Raw genomic sequence first — 25,034 nt, 5'->3', positions numbered from 1 at the left:
AGAACACGCAAAACAGGGAAAAAGAAAATAATCATGAACTCTGTCTATATTGTTTATTGAAAGTATGTGTATAGATGACTAATATAGACAATTGCCATTGAACTTATAGTTTTTTTCATTCCTCTATTATATCTAAACAAGCTCTTCCTTCTGCTCCAGCCGTGTAAGACATGCTTGTTTCCCTTCTCCTTCCCCCGTGATTCTGTGTCAAAGGGAAGCTCCCACATGACCTCACTTCTTTCCTATTTGTTGGAAATATTCTACAGTTAAATAGTAAGAACCTCAGCAAATCCATAACCATGCTAGCAAAAGATTATGGCCCTGGGTTCACTGTGTATTTTGGCATTAAGCCCACTGTGGTTGTATGGTTTCAAAATAATGAAGGAAGCCCTGATTGATCGGAGACAAGAGTTTTCTGATAGAAGGAGTTTCCCAGTGATGGAAAAAATCACCCAAGGATCAGAAAAGTTTTTCTTTGCAGAATGTGTGTGGGTTTGTAAGTTGCAAAGACTTAAAGTAAACTAAGAAATTAAGAAATTAAAAACAAACAAAAACTAAACAAAGAGTTTGAAGTTAAAAATTCTTCATAATAACTGCCTATATACACTTTGAATGAACACTGTGTATACCAATGTTTTAAGGTTTTAACATGACAAAGGCATTCTGCGTGTTAATTTTTAATCTTTAAATTTTAATTTAGGTTGGATGATGACAACACTATTTGCATAGGATAATATATTTTTAAGTATATCTGTGTTTTGTTAGAACAGTGCTCACAGTAGAGTAACCAGTTTCATAAAAGTATGTTGATAGAAACAGAAGAAGAAACTTTTGGAAAAAATTTTAGCAAGACCAAAATTTTTGTCTTTAATTTTTATCCAGAATGATACAAGTGATGCTGTATTTTCAAAATTCACTCAGGTCTCATTAGTAGTCAGTTCCAATTCATCTCATAAATTTAAATTAGTTTTTTATAAAAGACATGAATTCTGCATCATGAGTTTCCTATGTATAGGTTTCCTTTTGGTAGAAATAAAACCAAAGTGATTTATTAAATGAAAAAAATGTTCATTGACAAACTTTTTGCAAATATGCAATATCAAGATTATCATTCACATCATTTACAATTGGTGTTAAATTTTAGAACATGTCATTACAATCTGTAAACACTGTTTTTTTCAAATTTTTAACTTTTGTGTGTGCCCTCAATTTTATCTGCTATTGATATACATTAAATTTCTTTATTGCATGAAAGTAATAAGATAATTAAAAATACCAAGCATATCAGATCAATAAGCAATTTTGGCTGTCCATTTCACTTCCTTAAAAAAAAAACTATGACAAAACTAATTTATCTTTAAGAATCACTTAGAGTTTGTTCCGTATTTTAAGCACTCTAAATCCAATATTTTTTTCAATTAAACATCATACTTCTACATGCAATACCACGCACTCATAATTATTTTCCATATTATCATAAAATTAAAATGTTAACCTTTGCATAACTCACATCTAGGCCAACTTATAGTTGAGAGCTGACGAGCTCTTCTTTTTTAAATTTTTTGGCAAGATTTTTTTGTGTGTGTGATGAAGCACTGTGACTAAGTGACTATCCCACAGAACATAGATCTACATAAACCTTGCATGTGAAGTCATATTTATTGACAATATTATTTTTTATAGTTTTACACAATTTAGAGCTAGCATTTAGAGCTAGAGTTTATCATATCAATATTATGTTTAAGTTGCTTAAGTTCTAAAATAATTACCTTGTTGGGCTATGAATTTATCAGGTTACAATAAAAAATACTATGGTAAGTTCATTTTTTCTATTAGTCTTCTCTATCATTAGTTAATTCTTGAATATGTCAAGGTATAGTGTTGGAGAACGGTACTTGAGTCAACTACTTTGCTACAGAAACATTTCTAGACAAACCCCTTTGCTACAATCATTCATTAGTTTCTCAATAATTGTACATGGTGTTTTTATTCTTGGGAAAATGAAGTGCCATGTTATATAAATTCTGCCAAGCACTAATGTTTGTATTCAAAATATTGAACATCTGTTGTCAGCTTTCTATTTTAACACTTTTTCTTTCATATAATTCTGTGGTTTTGAACGCATCTCTTTATGTTGTGTATATAATTGGCCTTAAGTTTGATGCTTTAATCGTTTCAGCAGCCAATTCATCTCCTCAAATAACATACTTCTTTTTAATCATTTCATCACCAATTACAGCTACAAAATGAAATCAATATATGAGAGATAATACTTCCAAGTAAAATTAGTTTGACCTTTTTTTTGGTCTTTACTTTTTAAAAAAACTTCCATTATCACTATTTAATATACTACTGAAATAAAAGATGTGTCATTTTTTAACAAAAAATGTCCAGTTAATCTTCTTTTACCATATGTAAATTAGCATTAAAATGTTTTAGCCCTTCTTTGAAATAACTTTCATTATTGCAATTTCATATACTACTACTGAACGAAAAAATGTGTCGCAACTTTACAAAAAAATTATTGTAAATCTTCTTTACCGTCTCTATATTAGGGTTAAAATTTTGATTACTTAAATAGCTAATAATGGTAAGCTATACATTTAAAATACATCTGATAAAACCTTAAAATTTTCTGTAAAATAAATGAGCACACACATTTTATCATATTTTTATTGAATTACACCTCACAAACCAACTTTAAAACATCATGTCATCCCTTGGTCCTCCTGCGTATAACTAAAATGCAGCTCTTGCCTCTTATGACTCATCAGGCTAATTGAGCAACACTTGGTCTAGTTTACACCCTGTTTAGTGAGACAAATCCACTGATTGTAAGTGGGATGACATAGAAACGACAATTTGATCAATAGTGTTAAAATGTACACTGCTCAATTTTTGTTCTTATTACAGGCCTGTGACGACCAACTCACAGATAAGTATCAGTCCTCCTATCACATTGAGTAGTGGCGATGCAGCCCCCAGCACCCAGCTGGTAATTTTCACAGATGGAATTCACATCCAAATCTGGCATACTTCAAAGCCCAAGAACTTGCCTCTGCACCATACTACTTCCCGAAGCTATGGGAATACTTACTTTGTACCAAATACATTTTGTACTCAATTGTTCCATTTTCTTCTCTTTCCAGAAAACAAGGCCTTCCCAGTGATTTCAAACTTAAGCTGTTCTACAACAATAACTCTACTTCTTATACTTCTCATACATGATTAGAGGGCAATTAGCAGTGCCTTAAAAAATCCTCAACATTAAAATGTAAGTTTAAGGAAGAGAGTACATTGAAAGAGACAGTCTCTAGGCTGTTTTTTTAAAAACATTTAACTGTAACATAGTTAAAACTATTTCAAATCTAAAGGGACTTTTTTAAATTTATTTTTTATTGTACTTTAAGTTCTAGGATACATGTGCAGAATGTGCAGGTTTGTTACATAGGTATACATGTGCCATGGCGGTTTGCTGTACCCACCAACCTGTCATCTACATTAGGTATTTCTCCTAATGTTATCCCTCCCCTTGACCCCTACCTCTGACAGGCCCTGGTGTGTGATATTCCCCTCCCTGTGCCCATATGTTCTCATTGTTCAACTCCCACCTATGAGTGAGAACATGCGGTGTTTGGTTTTCTGCTCCTGTGTTAGTTTGCTGAGAATGATGATTTCCAGCTTCATCTATGTCCCTGCAAAGGACATGAACTCATTCTTTTTATGGCTGCTTAGTATTCCAAAGACATTTATGTGGCCAACAAACATGAAAAAAAAGCTCATCATCACTGGTCGTTAGAGAAATGCAAATCAAAACCACAATGAGATACCATCTCATACCAGTTAGAATGGCGATCATTAAAAAGTCAAGAAACAACAGATGCTGGAGAGGATGTGGAGAAATAGGAACACTTTTACACTGTTGGTGGGAGTGTAAATTAGTTCAACCATTGTGGAAGACAGTGGGGCAATTCCTCAAGGATCTAGAACTAGAAATACCACTTGACCCAGTCATCCCATTATTAAGTATATACCCAAAGGATTATAAATCATTCTACTATAAAGACACATGCACATGTTTGTTTATTGCAGCACTATTCACAATAGCAAAGACTTGGAACCAACCCAAATGCCCATCAATGTTAGACTGGATAAAGAAAATGTGGCACATATGCACCATGGAATAAAGGGACTATATTTAATTTTACTTTTGAAATGTATTTTTATCCCAATTTCTTTCATTGTCTAGCTAAAAGAGGATTTGAGGTGGTAGTGCCTTAAACGGAATGTTTGTTTCTTAGAAAAGCCATTGTATCATTGCAAACAAATACCGTAAATAAGAAAAAAGACAGAGAGAGAAATAGGAAAACTATACTATACTGAGCTTACCAAATAGAGTGTCACCATAAATAATTGCTGAGAATAGCCACTACCAGAAACTTAATTTAAGTATAAAATTATTTTCTCAGATAAAGTATGTGGGCAAAAACAAAACCAGAAAAGTCATAAGAAAGCCCCAATTCTAACAGTGAAAACAATGGATGAACCTGGAGGACACTGTGCTAGACTAATCAGATGGATAGAAAGTAGAATGGTGGTTGCCAGGCCTGGGGTGGGGAAAAGGGAGCAGTTGCTTAATAGGTATAGTTGTTTAATAGGTATAGTTGTTTAATAGGTATAGTTTCATTTTTGCAAGATGAAAACATTCCAGAGATTGGTTACAAAATAATGTGAATATACTTAACACTATGGAACTCTACACCTTTGAAAATGGTTAAGATGGAAAATTTCATGTTGTGTGTATTTTACTACAATTTAAACAAAAATTGTTGCGGTTGCTTCTTCTCATACTCCATTTCATTGGAATTTTCAATAACCTTGAACTCTTAAACCACAATGATCAGTATTGCTATCAGTTCACATAACCTGCCTTCCTGAAATAAGATCTTTATCTATATTTAAAAATGAGGAAACATGTATCAAGTTATATGCAACAGAACCACTGCTCAAATAATATAAATATATTCATTTAAGGAAATAATTTGGGGATGAGTTAATATACTTAAATGGTGTTTGTGAGATATATTTTGACCACTAATTCCTTTCTGGAACAGCAGAATTTATTGTGAGTAAACTGGGGGATAGGAGGGGAGCATTATGTCTTATTATATGAAATAAAATTAGTATGATATTGTATTGGAGTATAGTTTCATTTAATCGGAAGTTTGTTAAGTCAAGTAGAAGAACAGTGCCAGTAACTTATTACTGGCTTATTCTGTGAGAACTTACTTTCTCAACCTGTTTGAAAGGCACTATAGCAACTAGAAAATAAATTTGCTATTTTACCCTTGTCTCATGGGAGGCCAGGAAAAATCTGCTAAATAAAATACAACTTTCATCACACACTGATGATTCAATGTTTGGGCTTCAGGGTTTTGAAGAATAAAATATCAGTGTCACCCTTAATTATGTTAAAGTTGGGTTTATCACTTTTATACAAAAAACATACAAAATATTGAATTTGCAGGTGACAGGATCAAAATAACTCAAAAGGGCAAATATAGTGTGTGACAGAGACTGCTTGTTACCTAAATCCTTATCCATTATTTTTCTTTAGTAAAATAACCCAAGTTTTATTCAGCACAGTGTGTAATAAGCAAACAAAACCCATTTGTTAGCCTTCCTTCCAGCTTGGTGAGACCATGTGAATAAGTTCTAGGCAATGCAACTTAAGCAAATGTGTGTTACTTTTGTGAAAAACATAAAAATAAGCTGGCACAAATCCTTTGCTACTTTTTTTTTTCTCTTTCTTCTTTCATGGTGGCTGACTACCAAAGTGATGGCTGGGACTCTCACAGCTCTGGGCCATGGAGTCATAGGCTAAGTGTGGCCTAGTGGCTAGATAATAGAAGCCTGAATCTCTAACACTATAAAGACACTTACTTTGGTGTCTGAATTTGGTTTACATAAAAATGTAAAGTCTATGTTTTATTAAGTAATGATGACTTTGGATTGTTCTGTCACATTTAAGTAAAAGTTAGCCTAACTGCACAAATTCAAAGCAGAGTATAAAACTATGATTATTAAATAAAAATAGGATGGGTAGAGAGGATCCTAACAGCAACAACAAAAAGGTAAATATATATGGTATTAAAATTTTATTATAGACTTAATTACTGTTTAATTTAATTTTATATTTACCATTATACATTGTGTGTGTGTGTGTGTGTGTGTGTGTGTATGTGTATACACCTATATATGGGCTTTCAAATATACTTTCAACTATTATACTATGCCATATAATATAGTTTGACTATGTCCCCACCCAAATAATGTCTTAAATTGTAATCCCTGTAATCCACATGTGTCAAGGGAGGGACCAGGTGGGAGGTAATTGGATCATGGGGGCAGTTTCCCCTACTCTGTCTTGTGATAGGGAGTGAGCGCTCATGGGAGCTGATGGTTTTATAAGCACCTGTCATTTCCCCTGCTTGCACTTCTCTCTCCTTCCACCATGTGAAGAAGGTCCTTGCTTCCTCTTCCCCTTCTGCCATGATTGTAAGTTTCCTGAGGCCTCTCCAGCCATGCAGAACGGTGAATCAATTAAATCTCTTTTCTTTATTATTTACTCAGTCTTGGCTCATATCTTTATAGCAGTGTGAGAAAGGACTAATACACCTTATATAGTATGGTATCTGTAGTTAGTTTAGAGATTAAGTGTTCTACAAAGCTTGTTAAAACAGAGAAAAGAAAATGAAGACATTTCACAGCTCTCTCCATTTGATATTTCATAGAGGTAACCACTTTTAAATTTCTCTAGCAAATTATTTAATTTTTTAGGAATAGCATTTATAAATAGCATGAGTATATTGACCCTCCACCCCCATCATAAGTTAGCTCTGATATTTTGACCTGTCATTTTGGTAGATGACAATCTAGCTCTCTTTCACCTTCTTGCCCCAATAATTTTATGGACACATTTGAATTATCTGATGCATTTATGTCTTAAATTTGGTTAGATCAATATTTAGTGTTCACATTGTTATGGCTTTGTCAATGCTAGTTACAACTAAACCATATACAGCTGAGCCTGAGTAACACAGATTTAAACTGAGCAGGTCTATACATGGATATTCTTCTGCCTATACCACCCCTGAGACAGCAAGAACAATTCCTCCTTTACCTCCTCCTCAGCCTACTCAATGTGAAGATGATGATCTATTTCCACCTAATAAATAGTAAATATGTTTTCTCTTTCTTATGATTTTCCTAATGCCATTTTCTTTTCTCTAGCTTACTTTATTGTAAGAATACAGTATGTAGTACATATAACCTACAAAATATGTGTTAATTGACTATGTATGTTAACAGTAAGGCTTCTGATAAATAGTAGGCTATTTTTAGTAGTCAAGTTTGGGGGAAGTCAAAAGTTATATGTGGATTTTTGACTTTGCAGGGCTAAGTGCCACTAACCCCCATGTTTTTCTAGGGTGAACTTTAGTAATGCATTACGTTGCGATTGCTTTTTCTTTCCCCCACATTTTGTTTTCCTTAGAGATAATCATTTTCTAGTTTTACATATTGGTTTTATTTTTCATGTTCTTAGTAGCAATTCTATACTAATGCCCCCTCAGTATTATAAAACTCCTCTTAGTGTTATCAAATTAATTATCTCTTAATCAGTTCCGTATCTTTTGATGAAATCCCTCATGGTGCTACCTGACTTGTTCCACTCTGGCTAACCTTCTCTGCAAGCAGGCTAATCACTTTTCACCTCGGGTAGAAACATGTCATCACACCCTTTTCTAGTGTTGAATTCCATTTCCTGAATTGCATGAGTCCCTCCATCTGAGTTATTTCAAATTTTGATGAGGAACATTCCCCATTTGCATCCTGGGAAAAGTGCATAAGAGGCTGTCTTAGATGGCTGACTAATCTCCTTATCAAACAGTCATTTGGGCACACCTTTGTGTTTTCCTAAGCAGGTTTTTCTCATTTATTTCAATATGGATAGTGTGAAAGTTTTCTAAATCTTTAAATTCTTCTTTCTGATTAATAATTTCTTTTCAGTTTTTCTACTTTTTTTTTTTTTTTGAGATGGAGTCTTGCACTGTCGCCCGGGCTGGAGTGCAGTGGTGTGATCTGGGTTCACTTCAACCTCTGCCTCCCAGGTTCAAGCAATTCTCCTGCCTCAGCCTCCCAAGTAGCTGGGATTACAGGTGCCTGCCACCATGCCCAGCTAATTTTTTTTTTGTATTTTTAGTAGAGGCGGGGTTTCACTATGTTGACCAGGCTGGTCTCAAACTCCTGACCTCGTGATCCACCTGCCTCAGCCTCCCAAAGTACTGGGATTACAGGTGTGAGCCACCGCACCCGGCCTCACTCTCCTCTTTTCAAGTTTTAGTATAAGCAATCAAAAGGAACCAGGCTACTATTTCAACAATTTGCTTACTTACTTCCTCAGACAAATATCCAGGGTTATTGATTATACATTTTATCTTTCACAAAGCAATAGAACATGAACACGACTGAACCAGTCTTTGCCACTTTATAACTAAGATTGTCTTTCCTCCATTGTCTGATAACATATTCCTGATTTCCATTTTTAGAGCTCATTAGAATGACCTCTGCTGTCTATGTTTTTACCAATATTCTGTTCAGAATCACTTAGGTATTATCTAAGAAGACTGAGGCATTGTCCACAGCTCACCTCCTCTCCTCCCAAGCTTTCACCTGAATATCCCTTAATGGTCCATTCACAGCAAAACAGGCTTTTTCTAACATGCACTTTACAACTTTTCAGCCTCTATCCATTACTTTATTCTAAATCTGCTTCAACATTTTTAACTGTTTAACAGCACCCTCACTTCCTAGTACCAATGTGTGTCTTAGTCCATGTGGACTGCTATAATAGAATATCATAAATATCATAAACTGGGTGGCTTATAAACAATAGAAATTTGTTTCCCACAGTTTTGGAGGCTGAGAAATACAAGATGAAGCTACCCGCATACACAATGCCTGGTGAAAACCTAATTCCTGGTTCATAGATGGCAATCTTCTGGCTATATGCTCAAATGGAAGAAGAGGTGAGGGATCTCCCTGGAGCTTCTTTTAAAAAGACACTACTGACTTCCCAAAGGCCCCTCCTCCAAACACCATCAATCACATTGAGGGTTAGGTTTCAATATATAAATTTTAGGGGAGTACAAACATGCAGTTTGTGGAAATCACTTTTTCCATCAGCTATTTTTTTTCCTTTTTGTTTGTCTAGGTCTCTGATTTTTATGTTAGATGTTTTCCTTAGCTAGCCAGTAATCATTGGCTATTCATTCCTTTTAAATTTCCAATTGGCTCCAGTTATACCTATAAACTTCATTCTAACAGAACCTGGTCAGTCCATCTCATTGAGAAATCCTTAATCACTAGTTCCTCAAGTCTTTTTTAGAAGACTGATCAGGTTCCTGAATGAAGTTTTTTTTTCAACCTTTTGCTTGTTGCGGGTGCAGAGAGAGCGAGTATATATTCAGCTGAAAACATTTGAAATCCTAGTAAGGTAATAAACTTAGGGGCTTTCAACAGTTGTTACTATTAAACTTATTTAAATACATGCTGACATCAGCCTAAATCCAAGAAGGATTCGCCTTGCCTTAATGAAAAAAAGGCAAATATTGCATTGTAAGCCATTTTTACCCAGCACAGTTGCAGATTCTAAAAGTTTTATAATATGCCACATTGGTAGTACTTCGGAAAAGTTGATGTCCAGATATCGGGGACAGCAAATACACTAGTAATTTAAGAAGTCAGAGGTATTTGTTCAAGACTAATATCACAAAGTCATTAGTTTAGACAACATGAAAAAGAGCCAGATCATAAGAAGGTCTGAAATAAAATTAGGATTGAATGAGGATGTATTTGGGACTGGAGGGAGGGGTGTGTTAGGAAATGAGTGGGGAGAGGCAGGATGGTTTTTGACAAATGGTATAAACTTTAATGCCCAGCTGGTTTCCCATCAGATTCATCCACAAGCAGGACAGAAAGTGAAATTATCAGAAATTTCCTGACTCTTCCTGCCTACTTTCCACATTATTATTGGTCTTTAACATAGAAATAAAAATGGTTAAATTGATAAAAGCACCTGTAAGGTTAATAATTCAATTACTTGACGAGTATCTTTGACTGCTCTCTACATACTCTATTTCCTTGATTCTAAAACACTTTGGATTATAAAATACACTATCAATTTAATAAGCTTTTTTTAGAGAAAAACTATTTCTACCACATTTGATGTATATACTGATTAAAAATATCTCAATTTCAGAAACTAAAATAAGATAACCTATGTTGGGAATAAGAGACTGATACCGCAAAATATGGCATTTTAACATGCTGAACTAAAGAAGGAGGCTCATAATCTCTCTGATCTCACTACCCGCTCTCCCAACTATTGTCCCTCAATCCTCTGTCTGTCCTGAAGCACAGGAGGAAGTTCGTCTCTAAATTTCCTTTATCTCCCTAAAGTCCGGACCTAACAAACAGAACAACTGTTTTTCTTTTGCTCTCTCTTGTTTTATTACCTATTGCAGAAAAGAACATCAAGAATGTAACCACACCTGAACAGATTCCTTCATAAGATAATTTTTGTCTCTGAGGATCATTCAAATTCCATGAGCAATATTTACAAGTCACTCTCTGTTCCCTATCCATTCATTCTCCCTAGTAATCATTTATTGCCCTCAACAGAATTCTTCTTCTCCCCCTTCCCATAAAATGTTTCCAACCATAACCTCTTTTGTGAGGATCCAAGCCTCCATTCTTTCTGTAAACTCAACATGGTATATGAGCTTCTTAACTCCAGTGGGGAAAAGGGTAATCATTCTGTGGTTCTTTGCCATGTGTATGTTAATAGGTTTATAGACCAAAATTAAAATTCCTAAGCCATCCAACTGACTGAATGGACACCCATTTCGGCCAAGGGAACCCAAAGAAACCTGAAACACTATTTGAGGTCATGATGGGAAGGGGGGATAAGATATGCCTCATACCCTCCTCCCTTCAGAGTTCAGGCACAACTGATCAGCATTAACATTAAAACAAAATAGGTTCTTTGTAGTAGTAAGATACCAAATTCGAACCTGACTCTAGTATATCATCACATGACATATAAAGAAGGAAAGCAAAATATTTTACCCTCAAATATGAGTTTCTTTGCCATTTTTTGAAATGTTCCTGCAATGCTGCCTTTTTTAGGAGAAAATTTGCATCTGTAAAGAATCTCTATTAACATAACTAGATCTTTCCAGGCCCTCCCAATCCTAAATAGATTAATTGAGAGTCTAACACTTTTTAAAGGCCGGAATAGGAAACATTTGCCATCTATTGTCTGTAAGGGCAGCCAGCTATGAGACTTCATCTACATAATAAGAATCTTCAGCTCCACACCCCTATCTTAACCCATCCAATCCTCTTTATTGATTCTTTAGATCATAATTATTCTTTAGATAATAATTAAACTCTTTCAATCAACTGCCAATCAGAAAATCTTTGAATGCATCTATGACCTTTATGCAACCACTTTGAGTTGTCCCACCTTTCCAGACTGAGCCAATGTAAACTTCACACATATTGATTTATGTCTTAAGTCTTCCTCAAATGTAAAAACATCAAGCGGTAACCCAACCACCTTGGGCACATGTTCTCAGGACTTCTTGAGACTATGCCTCTGGCCATAGTTACTCATATTTAGCTCAGAATAAAACTCTTCTGGCTGGGTGCAGTGGCTCATGCCTGTAATCTCAGCACTTTGGAGGCCTAGGCGGGGGGGAAATCACTTGAGGTCAGGAGTTTGAGACCAACCTGGCCAATGTGGTGAAACCCCATCTCTACTAAAAATACAAAAACTAGCTGGGCATTGTGGTGGGTGCCTGTAATCCCATCTACTTGGGAGGCTAAGGCAGGAGAATCAGTTGAACCCGGGCGGCAGAGGTTACAGTGAGCCAAGATTGCGCCACTGCACTCCAGCCTGGGTGACAGAGCAAGACAAAAAAAAAAAAAAAAATTAGGTGTGGTGGTACATGCCTCTAATCCCAACTACTCAGGAGGCTGAGGCATGAGAATCACTTGAACCCAGGAGGCAGAGGCTGCAGTGGGCCAGGATCATGCCTCTGCACTTCAGCCTGGGTGATAGAACAAGACTCCATCTCAAAATAAATAAATAAATAAATAAATAGCCTCTTTCAAATATTTCACAGGGTTCAGCTTCCTTTTTTTTTTTTCCATGAACAGATTTGTTTGCCTTTTCTCCAATTAACCTGTCTTCTGTGAGTTGATTTTTCAGTAAGCCTTCAGAGGGTGAAGGGAGTTTTTCCCTAGGCCCCTGCAAGTATAACCTATCCTTGAGAAACACAGAACTAAGCATCCATTTCTCTGCACTTGCAATTCAAGAATGTCTTCAAATAGAAATTAGCAAGTATGATTTCATCTCCATAAATAGTACTGCAAACATTGCCTCTTGAAAAAGGGCACTGTCAAGTCCTCCTCACAGAGTCAACCCATTCAAGCAAAAAGCATAGGGTCTTTTGCTTGTCTTATAACTAAAAACAACTACAGAAGTAATTTAAAACCTTGTTCTGAAAAATAAAAATGTTATTTTATCTTCTCTAATTTGGAAAATATATGAATGATATTTGCCTAGTGACATCTTAAACATCAGTGAATTTTTCTTCATTTGTCTGTATAAGGAAATTTGGTATTTCAAGTATGTCACTGAATGCAGATACATGACAAAGAGATCTAACAACTGGGAGAGTGTCATGCCAGGTCAGTCTTGAGCACTTTGTAATGATATTGGGGTGGTTGAGTGGGTAGGGTGGCAGATATAATTTTCACAGCTTTAAAATATCTCATACAGCTGGATGCATAGGAAGTGTTATTAGAGATCCATCTTAGATTTGAGTATGTATCCCCGGACAGCACTCTGGATGAAGGGGTAGAAGAATATTCCTGGATCTTATTGTTCCCATCACAATTCCTGGGTTTATTTCTTCCAGTATATGGTGATCATATGACAGCTACAGCCCCAATTTTAATGATTATCTGAGAAATGTGAAAACTTTAGTCATTTGCCAAACAACAGTGTATTGTGGAATAAAATAATTTTTTTCTGAAAATCAATTCGACTGCTTTAACTAAGTTATAAAATCGGCATGGCGCATTTTATTTTGTTTTATCTTCAGTTTTCTGAAAACGGAGAAAAGACGTAAAGCTAGGAAACAAGGAAAATATTTCCTGTTTCTATGTTCCATGCTTTAGAAGCCCTATCCATTAATTGCACAATAGAGTGATCAAAAGAAAACCAAATAACTGTACCTGATCAGCATGACTTGCTCGGATATGTCATTCATTCTCTGGCTTTCATTGTTCAGGTCCAGAGTCAGTCATTTGTTAGCAACTCTACATATCTTCAAAGGCAATACTGAGCAAGAAATAAGTAATATCACTCTGTGTATCTCATTGCAATTACATTTCTTATATGCAGTCCATCCACAGAATTGAGTAAGTACAAGATAACATGTCTATTTCATAACCAACCACATCTATTTCTGCATATATCTACTCTATCTTTTTTATTATAAGAATTGGATATAAAAACAATTTCTTGCAAAAGCCAGTGCAACTACTTTTACTATTTACACAGAACTAGACTAGAAGTTATTTCAAGAGCAGACAGATGCTGGAATTGAGAATTTAAAGTCCATAACATCAACCCCCATAACATCTGGTACTTTTAAGAATATTTTTTATACACTTCTATTTTTTCCTGGTATTTTTAAAATCATTTATTTTTGGACTCACCCCATCACTAGTCTTATCCTCATCCTTTCTGATATGTTTTCATTTAACAGAGCTGCATTAACTCAAATAGGCATTCATTTTATTCATTCACTCAACAGCTATTTATTTTATACCTACTTTGTGCATGGCTTTGTTTTAGACATTAAAGACACCACAGATAAGATCCCTGTCCTCATGTGTTGTAAATTCTAGTGGATAAAGACATAATTTCTAAAAAATCAGCTACAAGTATAATTATAATCAGGAAAGAAAAATGTAGTTTTCAAGGAAACATGTACCAAAAGGATATCTTCTAGTTAGAGAGATAGAGAATCAGGGATTCATCCCTAAGAAGGTGACAGCAGTGTTGATCTCCCTTACTGGCACATGGAAGGTACTTATTCAGATGAAGGACCTGTGAATCCTTATAGAATTACTAGCTCTGGAGAGGAATCAGACAAGAAGAAGAGAGAATATGCCTTAGTATATTTTCCTGGATTCATCTGACAGCAGTGAGTTAGAGTTTTCACATGACCTGCCTCACTCATCATAACATAAGCTAATGAATGACCTCCAGATTATGCCTATAGATATGTTCCAAATATTCGGTGAAATACTCATCAGGGATCTAAGTTGAAAACAACTGAAACAAACTCTGGGAAATATAAGCTGTATATATGTAGGATAAATTTATTTGGAGGGCCAGATAAATAAGTGTGAAGTTTACATGGGCAAAACAGTTGCCTTAGCCCTCCCTCATTTTGGAGGTTGTCCACTAAAGATATGATCATCAGGACCACTAGTGATCAGAAACTTCAAGCTGCACCTCACATTCTACCATGTGGACACAGGGTCCTGTGATGGGCACTGTCACTATTGCTTATCTAATTCAATATAGCTGCAAGCTCTGCCATCACTCTCTACCCAAAATGAATTCTTCAAGGAATTTATTTTATCTCCTCAATATCTCCCCAGATAGAATCTATGTAACTGGATCTGATTATTAGAAACTTGATTACCTGCCTGGATCATCATAATTTCAAGCTGGATTGAGAAAGTAGACATTTGGTATGTCAGCTATATGGAAGAAAGTAGACTGCATGTTTAAAGGTGAGAATAGCCCCAAATAAAGGTTAGAGCTGAAAAAACAAACAAACAAAAACTGATGAATTTCTCAATTTTCACAATTTTGATTTCCTAGTACTCCATTTTTTTCATCTTTAGACTTAAAAACATTTCCACCTAGCTTGATTTAACTCTCTGACATAATGTTACCTGACTTCAAATTATACTACACAGCTATAGTAAACAAAGCAGCATTGTATTGGCATAAAAACAGACACATAAACCAATGGAATGGAATAGAGTGAAATCCATACATCTGCAGTGAGCTCATTCAAGTTCACTCATGTCAAGTGAACACTTGACAAAGGTGCCAAGAACATACACTGGGGAAGGGACAGTATCTTCAATAAATGCTGCTGGGAAAACTAGATATCTATATGCAGAAGAATGAATTTAGACCGCTATCTCTTGCCATATACAAAAACCAAATCAAAATGGATTAAATATTTAATTATTAAATTAAATATTTAAGACTTAAATATTTAAGACTTTGAACTATGAAACTACTAAAATAAAACATTGGGGAACTCTACAGGACATTGGACTGGGCAAAGATTTCTTCAGTAATACCCCACAAGCACAGACAGCCAGAGCAACAGTGGACAAATACAGCCATACCAAGTTAAAAAGCTTCTTCACAGCAAAATGATAATAATAATAATAATCAACAAAGTGAAAAGATAATCCACGGAATGGGAGAAAACACTTGTAAACTATCCATCTGACAAAGGATTAATAACCAAAATAATATAAGGAGCTCCAACAACTCATCAGGAAAAAATATAATCCTATCAAAAAATAGGCAAAAGATCTGAATAGACATTTCTCAAAACAAGACATGTAGATGGCAAACAGGCATATTAAAAGGTGCTCAACATTATTAACCATCAGAGGAATGCAAATCAAAACTACAATGAGATACCATCTCACCCAAGTTAAAATGGCTTTTATCCAAAATACAGGAAATAGCAAATGCTGGTGAGTATGTGGCGAAAAGGAAACCCTTGTATATTGTTGGTGGTAATGTAAATTAGCATAGCCACTATGGAGAACAGTGTGAAGGTTCCTCAAAAACTGAAATAGAACTATCATATGATGTAGCAATCCTACTGCTAAGTATATACCCAAAAGAAAGAAAATCAGTATACTGAAGAGATATCTGCGCTCCCATATTTATTGCAGCACCATTCACAACAGCCAAGAAGCAACCTAAGAGTCTATCAACAGAAAAATGAACAAAGAAAATGTTGCACATATGAAACTGCCTTTACAAAATTATGACAGTAAGAGAAATCTGACATAGATTACGCCATCTTGCTTCTAACCTCCAAGCTCTCCTTGGTCATTCCTGGGCATAGGTCAAGCTGAATCTGGGAGAAATTTAGTTTATAGTCTAACCTTAAAGCAAGGATGCTAATAGCCCTCCCCAAAACTAAACTTCTTTGTAAAATTAATGAAAGGCCAGCCAGGCACGTTGGCTCACACCTGTAATCCCAGCACTTTGGGAGGCCAAGGTGGGCAGATTACCTGAAGTCAGCAGTTTGAGACCAGCCTGGCCAACATGATGAAACCCTGTCTCTACTAAAAATACAAAAATTATCCAGACGTGGTAGCAGGCACCTGTGATCCCAACTACCCAGGAAGCTGAGGCAGGAGAATCACTTGACTCCAGGAGGAAGAGGTTGCAGTGAGCTGAAATCATGCCATTGCCCTCCAGCCTGGACAAGAGTGAAACTCTGTGAAACTCTGTCTCAGACAAAAAAAAAAAAAAAAGAAAGAAAAAGAAAAAAGAGCTAATGAAAGGTCACAAAGTTAGGATTATGAGAGGGACCTGAATTTTGCTAAGATCTAGGTGTCAGCAAATGACAACCGGCCATTGTTCCAGAAAGCACAAGATTTGTACCTTCTCTAATGATGCCTAATGTTAGATAACATCACTATTGTGGAACTTAAGATTTGCCTTTTGGATATCTTTTCAGACTTTTGCATTTCTGAAGACTGTCTAATTCCACCGGACTTGTGACTCATGTCCTAATAGTGAATACCCCCTCCCTACCCAGAGACTGACTCAATGCAGGATAACTACTTTCCACATCCCTATGATTTCATCCCCAACCAATTAGCAGCACCCATTCCATAGTCCTTTGCCCACCTAACTATTCTCAAAAACCCCTAACCTCTGAGCCTTCAGGGAGATTGATTTGAGTAATAACTTTATCTCCCATGTGGTGGTGTTAGAGTATGCAGGTAGCCAAAAATGAGCAGGAAAGGGAGCCCTCTGGGAAAATAAGTCCTGGAGATGCTGCCCACTGACAATCAGCAAAAAGGACAATGGTTACAGTAGCTACATCTGGCCTTGCAGTTAGGTTCTTCTATCCCTGAAGGGGACTTCTCAGGTCCTAGCTGGAGGTAACCATGCTAGAGGTTTTTCCCACTAACAAGTAGGTGTGATCCTCCAAAACCTCATCCTAGAGTAGTCTTCTGCTCATTATAATAGTAAAAAACACACCCCTGGGTGGAGATTTTAAGCTAATGAGACATACAATATGTGTACTAGCATGCACAATCACAGAACATGCATTCCCAAAGGAATCTCCCTAAACATGCTTGCAAGTGACACTCTCTCATGCCCCTATGTGAATAATAATGTAAATTTCTCATAAAGAGAGCCCCCAGCACTAGCTACTCCTGGCTCATTCTCTCAAGCTGTGCACTCTGTCTCATCTTTCAGAGTGTACTGTCTCCTTAAATAAACGCTGCTATTTTTTCAGCTGAACCAGTCCAGAGCTGTTTTCTACTCCTCTGTAGGATGTACTTTATCCTCCTTCAATAAACTCTGCTACTTAACCCTTGCTATACATCTCTTAGCTGAATTATTTCTTCCAAGGTAAACAAAAACCAAGGATTCCCACACTTCCCAGGAAAAATCCATTGACTGATTACACATATACACAATGGAGTATTAGCCAACCTTAAAAAAGAATGAAAGCCTGTCATTTGCAACAACATGGATGGAACTGGAGGACATTGTGTTAGTGAAATAAGCCAGACACAGAAAAACAAACTTAGCATGTTCTCACTCATGTGGGAGCTAAAAATTAAAACAATCAACCTCATGGAGATAGAGAGTAGAATAATGGTTACCAGAGGGCTGGCAAGACTAGTGTGGGGCAGTGGGAATGGTTAATGGCTACAAAAATATAATTAGATAGAATTAATAAGGCCTAGTATTTGATAGAAAAACTGGATTGATTGATTGTATATTTAAAAATAAAATAGTATAATTGGAATGTTCATAAAACAAAGAAATTATAAATGCTTGAGGTGGTGGATACTCCATTTACCCTAATGTAATTATTACATATTGTATGTCTGTATCAAAATATTTCATGTACCCAGTAAATATATACATCTAATGTGTACCTATAAAAATTAAACATAAAAAAATTAACATAATGCAGCTGAAAAATACTCTTACCCTCCTCCCAAAATCCAATCAGCAATTGCATCTATCTCCAAATTTGGGATCACTCAGTAATGTCATGACCTCACCCAAGAATACAAAAACCTCTCATTAATAAGCTGTGATATGTGAGCCAAAATACAAATTTCACAACCACCAACATATTTCACATAAAAGATAAGGAACAAAAATGCATACATATAAAACAACAAAAAAGTAACACAAATGTTTCATTCTTTATTTTCACAACTGCAAACAAAATATTGTAGACCCATAATGTGAGCCAAATCCCCTTTCAGACAAAATAGAACCATTTCAAGTTCTCATCTAAGGTGGAATTTTCCTTCCCCACCATTCTTCAAGGCTACCATTGTGTGTGGTTTAAAAGGTTTTCTACTCCCTTTCTGACCTGGTGCCAAACTGTATAGACATGGGTATAAATGAAGGTTCAATATTTTTCTCCTCAGACAACTAATCAGAAGGAACTCCTGAGGCTTCAATGTAAGTAAGATATAAATGCGTTAGTAGTGTAAACCACCTAGTATTGCAATTTACTTGTATTCTTAGGATGTACAGGGTCTTAATCTCCTAAAGACCACTCACATTTCATGGTGGACCTGTCTAGGAATGTTTAACTTAAGGATTTAGTGGGGCAAATAGAGAATATCTTTGTTGCCTGTTGATCTATAATATGTCGCATATTTTGGTCTTTAATATGGGTAATAGCAATAGCGAAAAATAGTTGAGCAAAAATAGCATGGCTGTGACATTATCCCAATTTACAATCACTGCTGTGATTCTGTGGAAAGACCCAATATAGCACCCAGATCTGCCACAAACATTGTGACTACTTTTGAATCAGTTATATTCTAAAAGCCAAGCAGCAGAGGAGCTTGCCCTACACACTGGACCACCTGTAGAACCTTCTTTTGCTGGGTCTCACACGGGCATTCAGGTCAGTTAACAGCAAGTTAAAACTGCAATCCCAAATTGTTATGTGGGGCCTCTAGTATTTAAGGTCCCCACTAAGGGAGGTAGTTCTATCTCAGTAGCTATTATAACATATTGCAGCTTGAATTTTGCTTCAGGCTAGACATATTAACATTCCCATCAACTCTAGAATCCTCATTAAGGAAATCATCTTTGGAAAATCTAAAAAATTACTTCTGATCTTATGCTATGCATGTATAATATCAGATACCTGAGTCCCTACCTTGATCAGAAGCTTTGACTGACACCACCAGCTAATTAATGTGATCAATAAAGGAAAGACTTTTGATATCATATTAGGATTACTTTTTTATATTTCAGATTTATTTTATATGGGCAATCGTGTCCATGTTTTAGGAAATCCAACTGATGAAATAGTAGGAACCCCTTGAAGATACCTGAGCTAAACACATTGAATCCAAAATTTTTGATAAATGTATTCACTTTTAAGTTTGCTACTTCCTTGATCTAACACAGCAGAATTCATTCACAAAGTATTCTTTACATTTTTCTGTATTTTGAATTAGCAAAATCTCGTAACTTGGGGAAGGGAAATATTACTCTTTCTAACTTGGCTTATATAAGTGCCTTCTTCGAATATACTCTAACCTGGAATCTATTTCTAGTTCTAGAGCAGGAAACAGCAAAATGGATTTGAGTAAGGCTAAGGAGAATTAGTTTTTTGATAGAACTGTTTTCCATAGGCATTTTGGCTGGCTCCTCCTGTGTTTATGAGAAAGTACAATAGGTCAGTTCTGCAGATGTTGAAAATCTGCAAATTGGATTAAATTGTTGATACAGAAATAAATGAGAATTGCTGGAATTATCTTTGTTCTTTGCTATAACAGAATTCATGAGACTCATGTACTTTTAAAAAGTTTATTTGGCTTATGATTCTAGGGACTGGCAAGTCCAAGGTCATGGCAGCAGCATATTGTAAGACCATTTGTGTCGTACTTTTTCATAACATACACAAAAGCAAAAGCACAAGAAAGTGCTTGCAAAGAAAACTAAAACAGCAAGCTGAACTTGCTTTTAAAATAACCAACTCTCTCAAGAGTTAACTTACTCTCACAAGAAGTAATTCACTACTCCCACAAGAACTAAATTACACCCAAGATAATGACATGAATCCATCCAGGAAAGCTCTGCCCTCATGACCCAATCACCTTTTAAAGGGCTCACCTCTTAATACTGTTAAATTGGCAATTAAGTTTCCAACACATAATCTTTTGGGGGACACGTTAAATCACAGCATTCTACCTCTGGCTCCCCAAATTTATGTCCTTCTCACAATGTAAAATACATTCATTCCATTCCAATAGCCCAAAAAGTCTCAACTTCTTCCAGAAAAAACTCAAAAGTTCAAATTCCAGAGTCTCATTGAATCAGATATGGGTGAAACCCAAGGCATGATTCACCTTGCAAATTCCTTCCAGCTGTTAGCCTATACATGTAAACAAGTTACCTACTTTTAAAATATTATGGTGGGACAGGCATAGGATAGGCATTCCCATTCCAAAAGGGAGAAATAGGTAAGAAGAAAGGAGTAGCAGGCCAAGTAAGTCCAAAACCCAACAGACAAAACAATGTTTAGTCTTAAAGCTGGAAAATAATTTCCTCTGACTGCTTTTTCTGCATCCTGAGCACACTGGTCTAGTCTTCTTCTAACTCCTCACCAAAATTGCCCTTAATGTTCTGTTTACAGCAATACAGATTTTCTCTAGGCTGATCCTCCAATCCCTTCCAGCCCCTACTCATTACCCAGATCCAAAGCTGCTTCCACCTTTTAAGGTATCTGTTATAGCAACAACCCCAATTTTTGGTACCAATTTTCTGTCTTAGTTTGTTTTCTATTGTTATAACAGAATATCTGAGACTGAGTAATTTATAAATAAAAGTTCATTTGGCTCATGATTTTGAAGACTGAGAAGTCCAAAGGCATGGTAGTAGCATCTGGGTAGGACTTTCATATTGTGTCATAACATGGTGAAAAAGCAGAAAGACAAGGAAATGCATGTAAAAGAGGCTGCAAGAGCAAGCCCAGCTCACTTTTATAACAATCCACTTTCTGGGGAACTAACTTTAATTCCGAGGGTAATAACTTAATCCATGAATCAATCATCTTATCTTATCTCTTAATATGGTTACATTGGCTATTAAGTTTCCAACACATGAAGTTTTGTGGGAGACATTCAAACCATAGCAAGAATGAAAAAGTGGGGCTGAGTGATGTTGACAGAAATGAGAAACAAACAGAAAGAAACAAGTATCTTCTTTCTCCTCCAGCCTTCCCATTTTCTTAAGTGTTCACTGCTAACATAGCCTACCTGGGAGCCAACTGGCAAAGCAGAAAGGTGGTTTGCTGAGTGTTAAACTCTAACTCTCAAAGCAAAGAACAGAGAAGTGAATTTGAAGTTGAGGGAGAATACCTGTTATTAAGCATTGACAGCACTATCACAGGATGCCCATGATTTTCAGGCCAAGTTTTGAATTTAGATTTTAAGATATCCAGCTTGTCTATTCCTTTCTTTAGGGTGTGGATTATCACTAGAAACAACCACCAAACCCCACAATTCTTATATCATTTATCTTTTTCATAGAGTTCCATGGCAGTAGTCCCTGTGATTCTAAAAGGCACTTTTTCTCCAGGTTATCATCAGTGTTATTTTTGTTATTTTTTTAAGTCTGTGCTATGAACACCCGGAGTTTTATCTGATATCACTAGCTAGATTTTCACTGTCTTCAAATCTAGCAAGCTCCTATAACCAATCCAGATTCACTCTGAGTGGCTAAAGCAGAAAAATATGTTTCTTAAAAATATTTTTGTTAACTCACAGAATGCCCTCAAGAGGTAGAGCATTAGGCTGAGAGGATACTCAGCCAGAAAAGGTTCTGTATCATTTCCGAGTACTAGATGTAGCTTGTGATTTTAGCTCCACTAATACTAGAGAGCCGCTAACACCAATGACACTACTCTCCCTGGAAACTACACACAACTTCTGGTGCTACCATGATCCATATTTTAAACAGATCCAGAAATAATTTCTGGATGATAATCTGGGTTAGATGAATTTGGTTGGTGGTACCTGAAACAAATTCTCGTGCTTTTACTACAAGAGAGATTGAGGAAGCAAGTATCTGGGATTTTAACAGTGAGAGTCAAACTCTACCTTGTAAGTTTATCATCACAATACATGAGAAAAGGGAAGGATGCCGGGCAGCCAAAAAAAAAAAAATTGTCCTCTAGAGTGTTCGGCATTAAAGGTGGCCTTAACACAGTCGACATGGTCTAGAGATAACACAAGAGGTCTGATGGGCTTCTCAGGTTGTTGATCCTGTACAACCTGGGATATAACTCAAAAGATTAGGAAAACCAAATGTTTTGCCTTCGTATATTTAATTAATCTTCTTTCTGTAGTCTCTTGTTGTTAGTTTTGGGAATCTTAGGCCAGGCTATAGGTTATATACTTTTCCAGGAGTTGAGTATGGGCCCAAGATGTACAAAGAATTATTTTCTCTAATAAGTAACCTAGGCTTAGGTGAATAAAACATCACAGAGATAGATTTTATAAAGAGAGTGGCTGCATTATTTTATAAATACAGTATAGAATCAGAGTTAAAGCCTTTGAAGCTTTTAAAATCATAAAATCATTCAATCCAACTCCTAATGAAATAAGAATTCTCTCTTCACCAACCTCAAGTCATGGTCACTTGCTTCTGCTTGACGACATCCAAAAATGTAGAACTCACAATCTCTAGATGGAGTTCATACCATTGAGATAATTCTGCTTGTAAGAAAGTTTCTCCTAATGCTGAACTCAAACCTTACTATGTCTTAAGCTAGATTCCCAGAAATAGACTCTGAGATGGAGATTTGTGTACAGGTTTACTGAAAGGTAACCCCTACATCAACACGTCTGGGGGAGTGAAGGAAGTAGGACTGGGCAGTGGCAGGAGTTTAGCTGTGGTTGCAAGAGGCCTCTATTATGGACATTTGGAGCTAAAATAGGCCTTTTAAGTTGCCCTGCCTTGAGCAAAAGAACATGGGAGGGTTCTACTTACCTTACCAACTGACCATTAGACTTAAGCTATCCCCAGGGAGGGGACTTACTCTTGGGTGAAGAGACTGTATTCAGCTTAGGAAGATTACAAAGGAGCAGAAGGTCCTTGCAGAAGATCATTCCCAGCAGCTGAAGTGTTGCCTCAATTCTGAGAAAAAAAAAAAAAAAAAGTAGCTAAGCTCAACATTAGCTACTGCTATAAATTTATCTCATTATTTCTTGTCTGCCCTCAAGAGTCAATGAAGTTCAATCACTCTTTCACATAGGGCAAAAATATTAGGGCACACATTTTTACCTTTCACAAGTCTCTTAAGTTTTGCTCAGTTATAGTAGTTGCAATGTTCGACTCATATATTGACATGATTCTTCTTAAAGTAGAAAACATAGAATCAAATGAATTACTTAGCTGTGTTTTCATCCCACAGTGTAATCTAATCAAGGAGAAAACTATTACAACATTCTCTTGACTTCTTTTCAAGAAAGATTTCCTTGACTTGGAATCTAACCTGGGGTGTAGCAGTGAGATCACCAAATCCTAACCACGAGACCACCAGGAAGCTGCTACTGACAACCTAACTCACCCTAAAATCATATTAAATTTTAAGTAACTTCACCCCACCATTGACTTACAGCAAAGTGATAGTCAATGAATATCTGTAATTTTCTCTCATATATTGCTATTTTGCTTTATTCTCTCATTTTGTTCTTGTAGAGATAGTTTTATGTTTTATTGTACCCAATGACAGAAGCTCACATTTCTAAGAGATCACATATTGCATCTTTCTAAACTATCAATAAAAATTTTCTAAATATTTTCTTATTCTGTATCCACAGCACCTAGCCTGAAACATAATGGGTGCTTAATTAATGTTTTTTGAATGAATGGAAGGAATTTAGTTTCTAAATGACTTGTAAGTTGTTTGGTTAAATCCAAAATCAGATAAAAACTCTCACAGTGCCTACTCATCTGAAATGTAACCCTTATATTGTTACTTCATTGCTTTAAAACAGAGACTTGATGAAACATAATGAAGACAAAAGAGTTCGATAGTCTCATAATTCTGGTCTTATTTGTTTCAATTCCCTTGAAGTTTCTTGTGTGTAAAAAAGCAGCTTTGTTAACAGATGCCCTTGTGATTTTGAGAAGTGATGAGAAAATTCCAAACCAACTCTTCACTTTTAATTTAATTATATTGATGGAAACTTACACTGAGAGTAGCACTAGCTATCAATCAACTTTACCTACTTCTGTGCTCTGGAAAAACTCATTTCAGCATTCCCCCCACTCTTTTATCACTGTCTTCCTTTTTGTGATTAAGCTAAGATCAACCATCTTTCCAAAGATAAGTCAGAATTCCATCCAGATTCGTTTATGGTGGTCAAAGCAATTGAATGTATTTTCCCCAAGATGTAGTTCACTATTAACTGAGTTTTTGTTTCTATTGTTTTCCTCACAAGTAGAACATATTTGTGATCAATTTCCTCTTACTAGGAATGATTATTTCTTAGTCAAGGGGTATCACATAGAAAATTTCAAGTAAAGAGGATAAGAAACAGAT

General features: G+C 36.0%; 1 long non-coding RNA gene across 2 annotated transcripts in view; it reads right to left on the bottom strand.

Moving 5' to 3' along the window:
* The window catches only part of LOC134807173 (uncharacterized), a 127,381-nt gene extending 103,762 nt beyond the window's left edge, over positions 1-23,619 (bottom strand). For both annotated transcript variants that reach the window (XR_010146907.1, XR_010146908.1), the window contains exons 1-2: positions 23,477-23,619; positions 13,369-13,474 (exon numbers count right to left, since the gene is read on the bottom strand). This is a non-coding gene — a long non-coding RNA (uncharacterized LOC134807173). The remainder of the gene's footprint in view (positions 1-13,368; positions 13,475-23,476) is intronic.
* Positions 23,620-25,034: the final 1,415 nt, after the last annotated feature.

This window comes from Pan troglodytes, chromosome 8 (genome assembly GCF_028858775.2).
Source record: "Pan troglodytes isolate AG18354 chromosome 8, NHGRI_mPanTro3-v2.0_pri, whole genome shotgun sequence".
Lineage (NCBI taxonomy): Eukaryota > Metazoa > Chordata > Mammalia > Primates > Hominidae > Pan > Pan troglodytes.
Note: the sequence above shows the minus strand (reverse complement) of the source record. Positions and strands in the feature narration are given on the sequence as shown.